The sequence below is a fragment of the Leiobunum rupestre genome, chromosome 7 (assembly GCF_980474605.1).
Source record: "Leiobunum rupestre chromosome 7, qqLeiRupe1.1.hap1, whole genome shotgun sequence".
In the NCBI taxonomy this organism is placed as follows: Eukaryota; Metazoa; Arthropoda; class Arachnida; order Opiliones; family Sclerosomatidae; genus Leiobunum; species Leiobunum rupestre.
The window spans coordinates 49,028,895-49,045,014 of NC_143390.1; the positions used below are offsets into that span (position 1 = coordinate 49,028,895).

The 16,120-nt window shown below is 36.4% G+C and overlaps 1 protein-coding gene across 2 annotated transcripts in view; it reads right to left on the reverse strand.

Annotated features, from left to right (window-relative positions):
- The window catches only part of LOC149936626 (A-type potassium channel modulatory protein KCNIP1-like), a 264,237-nt gene that overhangs the window by 156,921 nt on the left and 91,196 nt on the right, over positions 1 to 16,120 (reverse strand). The gene's annotated exons all lie outside the window — the stretch shown is intronic.

A 16,120-nucleotide genomic window follows, 5' to 3' on the forward strand; every position in this document is an offset into this window, starting at 1 on the left:
AGGATTTCACGAGATCACAATTACCCCACCTCCCTATCACACTTGCCCCGCATTTTGGGGGTAAGTGTGATCAGTAACAGAGTTAAATTAAATAATTAATATTTAAATAACTATTTATTGGATATTAAATTTGATTGCGTAGTTGTAACGGTACCAATTCTTAAGAGGGTGCAATTTTTAGTTTAGGAGTATATTTTGATCACACTTACCTCCATTGACCCTATTTATAAAATTAATGTATTGAAAATAATTAATGAATATAATAATACTTGTTAATAAAGTTTCGTATTTCTTTCAAGAGATGGCGTACTAGACAAGATGGGACCTGAAATGAGGCTGGGCGTACCAGTTAGTAAATTATTTCTTCCTAATGTTTATCTAAGCGATGTCATTTTGTTTTTTTGGCTGTATACAAATCATTTATCAGGAGATAGCGACCAAATGGTTTTTATCGGAAAGTTAATAAAATAATTCATTCTTTCATTCAATTTAAACGGTAAGCCAAACAAATGTTGGCAAAAAATCCGTAACTTAATTTATTTTTACATGTACATTTAACAGTCCCTAAATTTATCCTTTACCGTTATCATTTTCCCCGAGAAACTAGCTTTGAATATTTTTCTTTCCCGATCGATCGATCGATGTTTAACTTTGCCATTTTCTTAAAAAGGGTCGACTTCTGAAGTTGAAAATACCCCTCGGAATTAATCCCAGCCGTTTTCAAACACGACTGTTGATGAAAAAATTCTGTTTCGAGATTCAACGTCTTGGCTAACCCCACATTAGAAGCTGATTTTCTTATTCTATTTTTTGCTATCTATGTTTTAAATCGAGTTTTGCACAATCTTTTTTACCTCTCCGAGGGTACAAAGTCCCGTCGGAGGGGTTATACAACCACCGTGTCTGTCTGTCTGTGGGTGGGTCTGTCTGTCAGGCCTGCGAACGCGTTCGCATTTTCGGAGCAAAGGGTAATCATTGCGTACCCAGTTTCTTAGAATCAGGGAAAAAGTTTTTCCAAAAGCGCCCTCTTTTTGTCATTGGGTGTAGTATAATTTTTTAATCGGCCGGGACTCGAACCTGAGCCCTCTTGCACGACAGGTGAGCATTCTACCGCAGAACCACGGATACAATTACGCTTCAATGAAAATTAATAAAAACTCTTCCGAGGAGAGGTATATTTTGTCTTGCCAACTTGTTTTATAACGCACGAGGAGCCACGTTGACCTGGAGGTCTTTAAAGCCCCCAAATTATAAAGGAACCCATTTTTTACTCGCAAAATATCCCATTTCTTAAGGATTTTTTTTAATTCTTAGTGGAATCCAATTTAATCCGCTAGTTTCGCGATATCGCATCCTTTACCCAATCCCCGCCTTCGTTGATACTGTTAGTTGGAAGTAGAATTTTTCGTTTGAGTTTTTTTTTTTATTCTAGCCAGCTGTTATTTTTTTTTTGTTTCTTTAGATGTTTAAACGCGAGGCTGAAACATCCATTAGACCAGCTGATCTAAGCTCGAGCCCGCGTATAATGAAATAAGTATTAACCCTGTTTAAGTTCTTTTTTATTTCTTTTGAAGATGATGCTAAGATCTTCATACTCGGAGAAATTTCTCAAAGCACGTATCAGTTTTATATCGCGTTCGTAAGGAGAGTAATGGTACCATCAAGACTGAGAATACCAAGCCGCGAGCATAGCCTCTGTGGTTATGATTCCGCCTCAGATTCTCTGTTCACCCATATAAATTCTTGGTGGTTATATAAAGCGCTTTCTACTTCCGGTTCATTTATTACAGCCCAAAATTATTTTTCTAAATATAAATCAAACATAGGTAGGGTTCGATGTAATTCTGTGACTAACTCTTTTTAAATAAATCCCACTTGTTGAGGTTAAAGGTAATAGTTAGTGAAGGGCTTGCCACCACCCGGACACCTGAATTAATGGCTTTAAAAGTCGCACTCTTTGGAAAAACTTAAATAAAACCCTTATGTGTAGATAAACATCCCACTGGTTTAAGGGGTTTTCCGCCGAGCTCTTCGGTTTCCCCTTCCATAAAACCTTGTCGAGGTTAACGGTAATAGTTAGTGTAGGGAGCTGTTGGCTCGCGTGGCATGAAGGGCTTGCCACCACCCTCCTACGCATTGTAACCCGGCCACCTGAATTAAAGGCTTTAAAAGTCTCTTGATGACTTAGGTATTAGCCTAGCTAATTATTATTATTATTATTATTATTATTGCATCCCTAAAATATTGTGTTTTGTACAAAAAATAAGCTTCGTATAAAACTATTTTTTAAATTTAGTAATAAGTTTCTTCGTAGTTTCGATAAAATCAATGTTTGGTGCCTTTTGGCATCAGCTGTTAAATATTAAAATCAAGATTGGATCGATCTATACGATACAAACTCGTTAAGCCCAAAATAGTAGATTGAACTAAATCCCGGTTTTGTGTATTTTAGCTGTCCAGTTAATGAGATATAAGGTTATGACCCAAGGCTATTATTGCGCGAATCCTGCGCCTTTAGCTGGAGGTCATTTCAAATAAATATATTCATTATCTACAAAATTTGACGATTATCTGTAGATTGTTGTACAATTTTGGTTAAAGCCGAGGGGAATATCACTCCTCTTTCAGGTGCATACTTTATTGGATTTAATCCAATTAAATGTATTAAATCGTGTTGATTGAGATTAAATTTTTAATCCGATTTAATCACGATTTAATCTTTTTAATCTTGATTTAATCTTTTTTTCTTGATTTAACCTTTTTAATCTTGATTTAACCTTTTTAATCTTGATTTAACCTTTTTAATCTTTTTAATCTTGATTTAATCTTTTTTTCTTGATTTAACCTTTTTAATCTTGATTTAACCTTTTTAATCTTTTTAATCTTGATTTAATCTTTTTAATCTTTTTAATCTTGATTTAACCTTTTTAATCTTGATTTAATCTTCTAATCTTGATTTAATCTTCTAATCTTGATTTAATCTTTTTAATCTTGATTTAATCTTTTTTTCTTGATTTAATCTTTTTAATCTTGATTTAATCTTTTTAATCTTGATTTAATCTTTTTTTTCTTGATTTAATCTTTTTAATCGCGATTTAATCTTTTGAATCTTGATTTAATCTTTTGAATCTTGATTTAATCTTTTTTCTTGATTTAATCTTTTGAATCTTGATTTAATCTTTTTAATCTTGATTTAATCTTTTTAATCTTGATTTAATCTTTTTAATCTTGATTTAATCTTTTTAATCTTGATTTAACCTTTTAAATCTTGATTTAATCTTTTTAATCTTGATTTAATCTTTTTAATCTTGATCCAACTCAATTTAATCGTGACTTATCTTAATCGTGTTTAATCGGCTTAATCACTAACTCAATTTAATCGTGTTTTAATGGCGATTTATTCGTGATTTAATCATGATTTAATCGAATTTAATCGATCAAGGGTGAAAACTTAATCATTTAAGTGAACTACCTTCGGTTAAAGCGAGCGCTACCAGAGCCACTGTTGGTCTTCAGTGAGATAAATGTAAAAAAGTAAACTCCCAAAAACTTTCTAGGTAAAAATAAACTTTTGAAATTAAACTTGGTATTTTGAATTCGAGACGGAAACTTAAGACCAAGAATATATGTATTAATACTTGAAGAGAATGACTATAGTCAATAAATATATTGATACGTTTCGTGGCCATCATGGTAAATTTTCCCCCAGGAACGAAACGGTTAAAAACGCGACAGAAGCCAGTGGGAAATCCCCTAAAAAAGCCCCTATATAAAAAGGACTGCCATAAAAGAAGGAGGTTCGTGATAAGTTTGATGAAGAGTTCAAGCGAAAATGAGGGTAATCTGGCGGAGGAATAAACTTTCTTGCAAACCAATCTTTTACCCGTAAAAAAACCAAAAACAGAGCAACGTCGAACGCTCAGGGGGCGGGGGGACATACCGCCGGGATGACCACCACCAACTAACCCCACAAGCGAAACGACCTCACTGAAAATAATCTAAAACCACCCATGTTTTGAACTGGGTATTCTGACACGGGATTTACTATTTTAAAGAAAGGCCTATCATTCGTAGTTTGAAATGGATAGCATTTATAGTTTGAAATGGATAGCCTTTGAAGTTTGAAATAGATATCATTTATAGTTTGAAGATATATCGTTTATAGTTTCAAATGCATATCATTTATAGTTTCAAATGCATATCGTTTAAAGAATGAAATAGATATCGTTTATAGTATGAAATAGATATCGTTAATAGTATCAAATGCATATATTTTTTAGTTTCAAATGCATATCGTTTATAGTTTCAAATGTATATCGTTTATAGTTTCAAATGCATATATTTTATAATTTGAAATGCATATATTTTATAGTTTCAAATGCATATCGTTTATAGTTTCAAATGCATATATTTTATAATTTGAAATGCATATATTTTATAGTTTCAAATGCATATCGTTTATAGTTTCACATGCATATCGTTTATAGTTTCAAATGCATATCGTTTATAGTTTCAAATGCATATCGTTTATAGTTTCAAATGCATATCGTTTATAGTTTCAAATGCATATCGTTTATAGTTTGAAAGAGATATGCTTTCAAGTTCGAAAGTTCTATAGTCCTTCCTAAATTAAAAGGGATATTTTTATGGTTTGAAAGTGGTTAGCCTTCTTAGTTTGAAATAGATATTTTTATAATTTGAAATTCGTAGTTTGAACAAGTTAACTGTTAAAGTTTGAAAAGGATATCTTTCGAAGTTTATTAGGGTTAGTTTTCATAGTTTGAAGACTCCGAACGGTCATTCTTGGTGGTTGGAAAGGGCTATCGTATTCCGACAGTGTTTGGTTTATTAATGAAAAAGTCGGCCCAAGCCCACCTTATCCAACGCCAATACCATTACTTTTAATAAACGCGCCACCGCAACGTATCCCGAGATTTCCATAAAAACGAACGGTCCCCGAAATACAATCTGAAAAGTAAATATTGATACAACAGCCATTCCAGTGGCGCATTTATACTAATGAAGCGAACACGAGTAACCTTGGTGGGATAACAAAAGGCAGAAATAACCCCGAACAACCAAAGAATATTCTTTGGTACAACACACCACAATGCCAACCACCTTCTTTCTATTATTTGGCCGTTGCAATGGACAGTCCGTCGGGAATCGAGAACCGTCTATTTTTGTTTATAGCGCCAGACATCATCTGCCAGCGAAAAGAAGATTCGCCTCCTAAAAGCTTTGCCGAAGATTTCCGAGCTCACCAGGGGGCACGCCTGCCGGTTATGACGTCTTCTCGTCGAGGGTGGTCGTTTCTTACAGGCCATCGTAGGCGGTACGAAACGTCTAGTTTTCCAAACTCAACCGACGGTGTCTCGATCGTCAATACAGGGTGTTTCAAAAGGTGATGCCGAAATTTGAAATAGTTGTAGAGGGTGAGTTGAGAACCACTCCTTCCGCGTTGAGTTTGAAAGTTCTCTCACCACCAGTTTTAGGGGTTTTCCCCCGAGCTCTTCGGTTTCCCCTTCCATAAAAACTTGTTTAGGTTAACGGTAATAGTGAGTGTAGGGAGCTCATGAAAGGCTTGTCACCACCCTCCTACGCGTTGTAACCCGGCCACCTGAATTAATGGCTTTAAAAGTCGCTTGATGACTTAGGCCCAAGGTGGTGCCTTGGGTGATTAGCCTATAGCTGATTATTATTATTATTATTATTAAGTATACTAGTTGTTTCCCATTTTCCAACGATGAGTTAAAAGAGCGCCAGAGAGCTTCAAAGTGTGGCCTACTAGCCCCGAAAAGAAGGCTGCAACAAGCGCAAAACCAAGCAGCGGGGAAACGCGAGCATTAAGGTTTGGGTTCGTGTGATAGGTAAAAAAGGACTTTGTAAACAAATCGAGGTAACCATTGTAAAAAAGGAAACTTAAACAGTATTTAAACTCCTTGCTGCTTGGTTTTACGCTTGTTGCAGCCTACTTCCCGGGGCTAGTAGGTCACATTTTGAAGCTCTCTGGCGCTCTTTTCACTCACCGTAGGAAAATGGGAAAAAAACAGGCATACTTCTCAACTCACCCATAACAACTCCTTAAAATTTTGGCATAACCATTTGAAACACCCTGTATACCGCGTGTTTATCTCTAGTTCTAAAGGAAGAAATATTTCATAGGCGTCTTTCTGGAGGCGCTGAAGCTTAACTCTAAAAGGTATTGTCCGGGAATCGTTTCTATAGACGCTGACTGTTTTAGTCGGCCGTTTACGGGCGAAAGGTGAAGGGTTTATTATACGGAGGCTGGTGCGCGGCCAAATGGCGTGGGACGAACGCGACCCACCTCAAAGAGGTGGGTCCAACCCAAAAAAAACTTTTAATATTAAAAGCGAGAGAATACGAGAAGTGAAGAGGAATCGAATGACCTGCTTCGACCAAATTGCCTCCATTTTTCACGGAATTGCCTAACGAGACGTAGGCAACTTCGCTGCCAGGCTGAAGGCTCTTCCTGTCCCTGGGACCCCCCTTTTATATTCTCCGAGCCCGCCTTTTTCTCATTACCTCCGTGGATTTTTTTGGGAGGAAGTCCCACACAGTCCATTCTGACTCTGAGAGTGACTTTCACGCGGCCGCGCGAGGAATTGGGGGAAATATTCGCGGATTTTTCGGCCGTCTCATCGGTGCCTTATTTTTATGGCGTTTCTAGTTATTTGGAAGGAAGGTTTGTGGCTGTGTTCGTAAGGACGCGGAGATGGAAATCTGGATGGAAATAGTCTTCCCCGTTTCCTGTATTATTTTTACTACGGTTATTTTCCTAGTTATTTAAATTGCCTTCATTACACGTTTACGTTGTTTCGGATTGAAAGAATTTTAAAGATTTATTTTAATCGTGGACTTTTATCAAAGAAACCGATTTTATTTAATTATCATGGGAGCAGCTTAGAATAAAATAATACCGTGAATTTTTATCAAGGCTAAATCTAGAAATCTGGTATAAAGAAATCAGGCATGTAGAAATCAACGCTAAGAATCTAGAAATAGGGTATATATAGAAATCAAAGCTAAGAATCTAGAAATAGGGTATATATAGAAATCAAAGCTTAAATTCTAGAAATAGGGTATATAGAAATCAAAGCTAAAATTCTAAAAATCGAGTATATAGAAATCAAAGCTAAGATTCTAAAAATCGAGTATATAAAAATCAAAGCTAAGATTCTAAAAATCGAGTATATAGAAGTAAATACTTAATCTAGAAATCACGTAAATAGAAATCAAAGCTAAATTTCTAGAAATCGGGCATATAAAAATCAAAACTAAAATTCTAGAAATAAGGTACGTAAAAATCAAGGCTAAGAATCTAGAATTCAGGTATATAGAAATCCAAGCTCAAAATTATAGAAATCGGGTACATAGAAATAAAAGCTAAGCAAAATTATATCAGGTATAATTGTGGTGTGAAAATGTAAATATCAGGGTTAAAAATTAAGAAATCGAAAGTTTAAACATCAGGGTTAAAACTATAAAAATCGAATACTTAAACATCAGGGTTAAAACTATAAAAATCGAATACTTAAACATCAGGGTTAAAAATATAGAAATCGATAATTTAAACATCAGGGTTAAAATTATAAAAATCGATAATTTAAACCCCAGGGTTAAAATTATAAAAATCGATAATTTAAACATCAGGGTTTAAAATATAGAAATCGATAATTTAAACATCAGGGTTAAAAATATAGAAATCGACAATTTAAACCCCAGGGTTAAAATGATAAAAAACGATAATTCAAACATCAGGGTTAAAATTATAAAAATCGATAAAATCAACATCATGGTTAAAACATAGAAATCGATAATTTAGAAATCGGATATGAAACCTTAGAAATCAGATATTTAACATTAAAATATGAGGGCTAAATTATTTGGAAATCATGTACAAAAATATGGAAATAATTTTATATCAGGGCGAAGATATAGAAATCGTTTTTAAAATTTAGAAATCAAAGGTGAAATTTTAGAAATCCGGTATTTCACGTTTAAAAATTAGGGCTAAAAACCACGAAATCAGGTATAAAAATATACATACATAAGCTACGAAAAAGGTTATACAAATCTCGATATCTAGGATGAGACCTCAAAAAAGGTAAAAGCTTAATGTAGACTTAAAGGGGAACGGCCAAGCTTTTCCAAATATGGCCTTATTTCCGTATCAAAAGATTAACCAGACGTTCAATATACTAACACGTACCTTTTTTTGTTTTGAAAAAATAGCTTTTGGCCCAAAAGGTTGAAACGAATAATAACGCCAGGTATTTGGGTTTGAATTTTCGCCGCCATCTTAGGGGCTGCAGCCAGCGCCCCTAACCCCGTATCAGCGATATCCGAACTATCCTAACTTTTAAAATCGCGCAATTTAGGCTTAAAGGGGAACGGCCAAGCTTTTCCAAATATGGCCTTATTTCCGTATCAAAAGATTAACCAGACGTTCAATATACTAACACGTACCTTTTTTTGTTTTGAAAAAATAGCTTTTGGCCCAAAAGGTTGAAACGAATAATAACGCCAGGTATTTGGGTTTGAATTTTCGCCGCCATCTTAGGGGCTGCAGCCAGCGCCCCTAACCCCGTATCAGCGATATCCGAACTATCCTAACTTTTAAAATCGCGCAATTTAGGCTTAAAGGGGAACGGCCAAGCTTTTCCAAATATGGCCTTATTTCCGTATCAAAAGATTAACCAGACGTTCAATATACTAACACGTACCTTTTTTTGTTTTGAAAAAATAGCTTTTGGCCCAAAAGGTTGAAACGAATAATAACGCCAGGTATTTGGGTTTGAATTTTCGCCGCCATCTTAGGGGCTGCAGCCAGCGCCCCTAACCCCGTATCAGCGATATCCGAACTATCCTAACTTTTAAAATCGCGCAATTTAGGCTTAAAGGGGAACGGCCAAGCTTTTCCAAATATCGCCTTATTTCCGTATCAAAAGATTAACAAGACGTTCAATATACTAACACGTACCTTTTTTGGTCTTGTTAAAATAGCTTTGGCCCAAAAAGTTGAAACGAAAAATAACGCCAGGTTTTTGGGTTTGAATTTTCGCCGCCATATTAGGGGCTGCCGCCAGCGCCCCTAGCCCCGTATGAGCGATTTGCGAACTATCCTAACTTTTAAAATCGCGCAATTTAGGCTTAGGTCTCTTATAACTGGAACGCGCCGCGCGTACAAGACAAATTTTTCGCGTCTTCAGCAGCGCGCGCTTTTACATTGTTTTTCTGTCTCACCGACTTCTCACCAGGTGTCGCGGTGGACGCGCGCTTTTCGATTTCCCGAAATTTCTTTATTTTATTAAAAATTAACCACTCAATATTTTTTGATGCGGTTTTCGCCATAAATTTTAGTTTTTAATGGGCTATAGGGCTATCTAACTGGTTAAAGCTTGACCGTTCCCCTTTAAGTCTCTTATAACTGGAACGCGCCGCTCGTGCAAAACATATTTTTCGCGTCTTCAGCAGCGCGCGCTTTTACGTTGTTTTTCCGTCTCACCGACTTCTCAGCAGGTGTCGCGGCGGAAGCGCGCTTTTCGATTTCCCGAAATTTCTTTATTTTATTAAAAATTAACCACTCAATATTTTTTGATGCGGTTTTCGCCATAAATTTTAGTTTTTAATGGGCTATAGGGCTATCTAACTGGTTAAAGCTTGACCGTTCCCCTTTAAGTCTCTTATAACTGGAACGCGCCGCTCGTGCAAAACATATTTTTCGCGTCTTCAGCAGCGCGCGCTTTTACGTTGTTTTTCCGTCTCACCGACTTCTCAGCAGGTGTCGCGGCGGAAGCGCGCTTTTCGATTTCCCGAAATTTCTTTATTTTATTAAAAATTAACCACTCAATATTTTTTGATGCGGTTTTCGCCATAAATTTTAGTTTTTAATGGGCTATAGGGCTATCTAGCTGGTTAAAGCTTGACCGTTCCCCTTTAATGAATAATATTATCTTTATTCTTTCGGAATGAGTTGGTCGAAAGAAAGGCAATCGAATTTAGGCGGATTATACGTGTTCGTTTCTAATCTAGACAAACGAAAATAGCCATTCTGCTCGGATGAAACGTCGAAACTTTCTCGATCCAAGTAGTGGCTCTTTTTATCCTCTGTTGTTTCGGGGCCAGCTGGCCCATTTGATCCAGGATATATTATCCAACCCAGGCTAATCCTGACGGACAAAATGTACCAGGGAAAAACAGTCAAATAATAAGAAAACAAAAGAAACAAAATTAAGACCCAGAAGCGGGCTGGCCGACCGTATCGAGTCGTTATGGGCCAGCCACTCTAGCCGCTACTTTACGTCCAATGCTTGGCAACTTTATTAAAACTCGGAACCCCGAAATTCGACGTTAGCGGGAGAAGCGGTGTAAGACTGCGCGAGAAAGGAAGAGGGGCGTGGTTAATCTCGAGGGGATCATATTCTAGGTTCGCGCGAGTATATTCTGGACGTTCTACTTCCGACGTGGGGCCGTGCGATGATAATTGGAGTAAAGGAAGAATTTTAAGGAAACGGTCTCTACTCTTTCGCGATAAAAATCAACGACGCTATTGGGTTGCGTCAAACTGGAAGACTTCACGATGGGCTCTATACTACGGTCATATGGGATGGGAGTTTATTCAGTTTCGCGCGCTCTTAAAGGGGAACGGTCAAGTTTAACCAGTTAGATAGCCCTATAGCCCATTAAAAACTAAAATTTATGGCGAAAACCGCATCGAAAAATATTGAGTGGTTAATTTTTAATAAAATAGAGACATATCGGGAAATCGAAAAGCGCGCTTCCGCCGCGACACCTGGTGAGAAGTCGGTGAGACGGAAAAACAACGTAAAAGCGCGAGCTGCTGAAGACGCGAAAAATATGTTTTTCACGCGCGGCGCGTTCCAGTTATAAGAGACCTAAGCCTAAATTGCGCGATTTTAAAAGTTAGGATAGTTCGCAAATCGCTCATACGGGGTTAGGGGCGCTGGCGGCAGCCCCCAAGATGGCGGCGAAAATTCAAACCCAAACACCTGGCGTTATTATTCTTTTTGGGCCCAAAGCTATTTTTTCAAGACAAAAAAAGGTACGTGTTAGTATATTGAATGTCTTGTTAATCTTTTGATACGGAAATAAGGCCATATTTGGAAAAGCTTGGCCGTTCCCCTTTAATACAGAGTCTGTATCGGTTGGAAGGCCTCTTTCTGTTCGTGCCAAATGGGTCGTGATTTCCATGCAACAACTGAGTCTGTTTTTATACGTGGTTTGACGGTAAACTATCTCAAAGGCGAAAGGAAAAATTTAAAGTGTTTTTTCTGGTTATAGAGGTCATGAATTCATATAAAAGATCCCTCCAAAATGTTTATATTTGTTTTGAGATTATTCATGGTTAATTTCATGATAATTAGCTTCTTTCGTGTATTTTTAGGTCAATCGTCGTTAGATTATTTCGGGTAATTTTATTCATAGATGGCTTCTCTCCTATATTTTTATTCGAGGGGTAATTAGCTTCTTTCATTCATTTTTCTATCGATGGGGTAATTAGCTTCTTTCATGCATTTCCCCATCGATGGGGTAATTAGCGGCTGTCGTGCATTTTCCATCAATGGGGTAATTAGCTTCTTTCGTGCATTTTTCGATCGATGGGATAATTAGCTTCTTTCGTGCATTTTTTCATCGATGGGGTAATTCGCTTCTTTCATTAATTTTTCCATCGAAGGGGTAATTAGCTTCCTTCATTCATTTTTCCATCGATGGGGTAATTAGTTTCTTTCATTCATTTTCCTATCGATGGGATAATTAGCTTCTTTCGTGCATTTCCCCATCGATGGGGTAATTAGCGGCTGTCGTGCATTTTCCATCAATGGGGTAATTAGCTTCTTTCATGCATTTTTCCATCGATGGGATAATTAGCTTCTTTCATGCATTTTTCCATCGATGGGATAATTAGCTTCTTTCATGCATTTTTCCATCAATGGGGTAATTAGCTTCTTTCTTTCATTTTTCCAACGATGGGGTAATTAGCTTATTTCATTCATTTTTCAAGGGTGGGGTAATTAGCTTCTTTCATTCATTTTTCAAGGGTGGGGTAATTAGCTTCTTTCATTCATTTTCCATCGATGGGGTAATTAGCTTCTTTCGTGCATTTTTCTATCGATGGGATAATTAGCTTCTTTCATGCATTTTTCCATCGATGTGGTAATTAGCTTCTTTCATTCATTTTCCATCGATGTGGTAATTAGCCTCATTCATTCATTTTTGCATCGATGGGGTAATTAGCTTCTTTCATTCATTTTTCCATCGATGGGGTAACTAGCTGCTTCCGCGTATTTTCCATCGATCGGATAAATATCTCCTTTCGTACACATTACAAACGATGATCATTAACTTTTTCGTGCAATTTCGCCAGAAAATAGCCAACAACTTCTTTCGCTCAAAGGTCATTAGCTTATATCGTTCAAAGTTGTGTGCATCGGTATAAATTGCAAAATAAAATGGATAGCGTAACACTATAACTAGCATTTATTTCGTAAATAATGGCATTGAAAGTCCCGTCGACTGTGACCTCATCCAACTTCTTTAGCCTATAGTTGGCGGCCTCGTTTTTATATTCCTGTTTACGCCCCCGCACTGCAGCGCCATCTCTCTTTGAAACGTGTCGGCCGAGTGGGAATAGACGCTATTTGAGAAGCCGGCCACGGAACAAGGGCCATTGTTAAAACGTCATATTTTACGCCATCAGAAGCGCCTAATACTTTTAGCTTGACATGAAAAGTAACTCTAGCGCCACCTTGTAGCGAACCCTGTCTCGTGAATCCCCCCCCCCGCCCTTACATTTCCAGGGCGAATAGAAAAATAGTGTACTAGGAACTTATCTATGGTTATAGAAGATATAGCAACTTGTATTTGAGAGTTCACTAGCCGAGACAGTCGGTTTCTATAGCTTAACTTGGCCAGTCTCTCAGAAGCCTTGGCACAAATAAGTTATAGACTTTTACGGGCGTTTCTCTGGTTTTTTTTCTCTCTCAGAACAGTATTTTCCTTAAGACGGATGAGTTGGGCTTGGCTGCGAATGGTTTTAACTTTTATCTTTCTCGAGCTTCGTAAAAGGCTAGTTTCCTTTCTGTAAATTTACTTTTCGCATTCTGGTTTTCTCTCTTCTCCTTTCAGAAACAGAGCTAGTTTTCCAACTCTTTATCGTAACTCGTATGAATTTATTGAACAATATTATTATTTCATTTAATCATATATAAAGGGTGTTTCAAAAGGTTATGCAAAAATTTTAAGGAGTTGTAGAGGGTGAGTTGAGAAGTATGCCTGTTGTTTTCCCATTTTCCTACGATGAGTTGAAAGAGCGCCAGAGAGCTTCAAAGTGTGGCCTACTAGCCCCTGGAAGTAGGCTGCAACAAGCGCAAAACCAAGCAGCAGGGACTTTAAATACTGTTTAAGTTTCCTTTTTTACGCTGGTTACCTCGATTTGTTTACAAAGTCCTTTTTTACGTATCACACGAACCCAAACCTTAATGTTCGCGTTTCAATGCTGCTTGGATTGGCGCTTGTTGCAGCCTACTGCCAGGGGCTAGTAGGCCACACTTTGAAGCTCTCTGGCGCTCTTTTAACTCATCGTAGGAAAATGGGGAAAAAACAGGCATACTTCTCAACTCAACCCTTCAACTCCTTAACATTTTTTCATAACCTTTTGAAACACCCCTGGAGGGGGACATTTACTAGTATAAAATTGATTGACCTTGAACCATGTCTTCAAGGTCATTCAAAAACTTGAGAACCGTTGGTTTTAAGGCTTTGGTTCCAATTAAAAAGTTGTTGCTCGCCCATTTAAATAACTTTTAATAGAACAAATTTGATTAATTAGAAGCCAAGAAATTGAAGGTTAATGAATTCAGTGTTTGAATGCCTCCCGCGATATTTCAATTGAAATGATGAACAACACTATTAACTCCGTCGATAAATGAACTCAAGGATTTATCGTAGCCGACGGTGGCATAATTGAACCGTTTTTAACAATTCAGTATTTATTTGATTTAGTCACATTAAAACTAATCAGATTATTTTATTATCAAACACTTAATTCATTCCATAGAAATTTAAATTTTCCAAAAATAACTTTTTCAGTTATATATCATTTTTGGTTTTTTAGTGGACACCCTCTATATATATAATCATAAGAGAGAAGCTTAGGTTGACTCCTACGTTCTCCGTAGCATAAATAGATTCTTCCCAAAACCTATTAAAACTTATGTTTCCAAACTATTCCACCTCGCGTTGCATTGTTCTTGTATCGTTTCAATCACTCGGGGCGCTCCAAAAGACAATTTGGCGTGGTATCAGCGAACCTGACCTGGAGGCTACAGGGACCTAAAACGTTATCGTCGACACTTTTGAAAGATCTTTGCAGCGAAACGCCCTTTCGTCCCTAGGGCCACTGTTATTGTCAGTCACTTCTCCGGAGTGGCACAAAGGGTCCGAGATGTGCTGCTGGCTACCCATTGTAGGCTCGCGTTAAATTTGGACATTAGAACCGTGTCTGTCGATTAGACTATTGTATCTAACTTTTTAATGACGAATGTTTTCAACTCTTCGTTTAGCTTACAGCTTACCGTAAGCAGGGAGCAGTGGCGTAGACTGGGGAGGGGTTTCCGGGTCCAGACCCTCCCCTTGGGCCTACCTTGGACTGTACTAAATTCCCCCCCCATTCTCGACCCCCCCTCTTAACATTCACACACTTTGACCCCCCACCCTTGACGAATTTCTGGCTACTCCCTGCCGTAAGTAACGTTAGTAACATAAGTACAGGGCTCCCAGCGAATTTTTTTAAATATTATAGGAATTATAGGAAATTTCATAGAAAATATAGGAATTTATATGAACATTTTTAGCCAAAAAAATAGGAATTTATAGGAACATTTTATCTAAAAATAGGAATTTATACGAACAATTTTGAAAAAATATTAAATTATAGGAGTATATTGAAATTATAGGAAATTTCATAGAAAATATAGGAATTTATATGAACATTTTTAGCCAAAAAAATAGGAATTTATAGGAACATTTTATCTAAAAATAGGAATTTATACGAACAATTTTGAAAAAATATTAAATTATAGGAGTATATTGAAATTATAGGAAATTTCATAGAAAATATAGGAATTTATATGAACATTTTTAGCCAAAAAAATAGGAATTTATAGGAACATTTTATCTAAAAATAGGAATTTATACGAACAATTTTGAAAAAATATTAAATTATAGGAGTATATTGAAATTATAGGAAATTTCATAGAAAATATAGGAATTTATATGAACATTTTTAGCCAAAAAAATAGGAATTTATAGGAACATTTTATCTAAAAATAGGAATTTATACGAACAATTTTGAAAAAATATTAAATTATAGGAGTATATTGAAATTATAGGAAATTTCATAGAAAATATAGGAATTTATATGAACATTTTTAGCCAAAAAAATAGGAATTTATAGGAACATTTTATCTAAAAATAGGAATTTATACGAACAATTTTGAAAAAATATTAAATTATAGGAGTATATTGAAATTATAGGAAATTATAGGAGCATATTGAAATTATAGGAATTTATAGGAATTAATATCCGAATTATAGGAACTCTGGGAGCCCTGTAAGTACCGTAAATAAAGTAAGTAACATAAGTACCGTAAGTAACGTTAGTAACGTAAGTAACATAAGTACCGTAAGTAACGTAAGTAACATAAGTACCGTAAGTAACGTAAGTAACATAAGTAACATAAGTACCGTAAGTAACGTAATCAAAAGAGTAAGTTGCAAAAAGAATAGAAACTAAACTACTTAATATTTGATCATGGGCTTGCCGAAAATGTAACTCACTTGATGAAATACCGTCGCTAAGTTTATTTAATATTAAAATTAAATTTACGTGAAGCGCCCCACTGCGGATTTTTATTTTGAACGATAATTTTATCTCGCCTAGTTTGTATCGTCATTGAGTACGGTTTTCTCTGAATTTTTACCATTGCAAATGGTCAATCACCACGCTAAAAATCAAATTGTTTGGCCGTTCTACTAATTATTTCTAATTAACTAAGAAACGGAAAGCAACGCAACT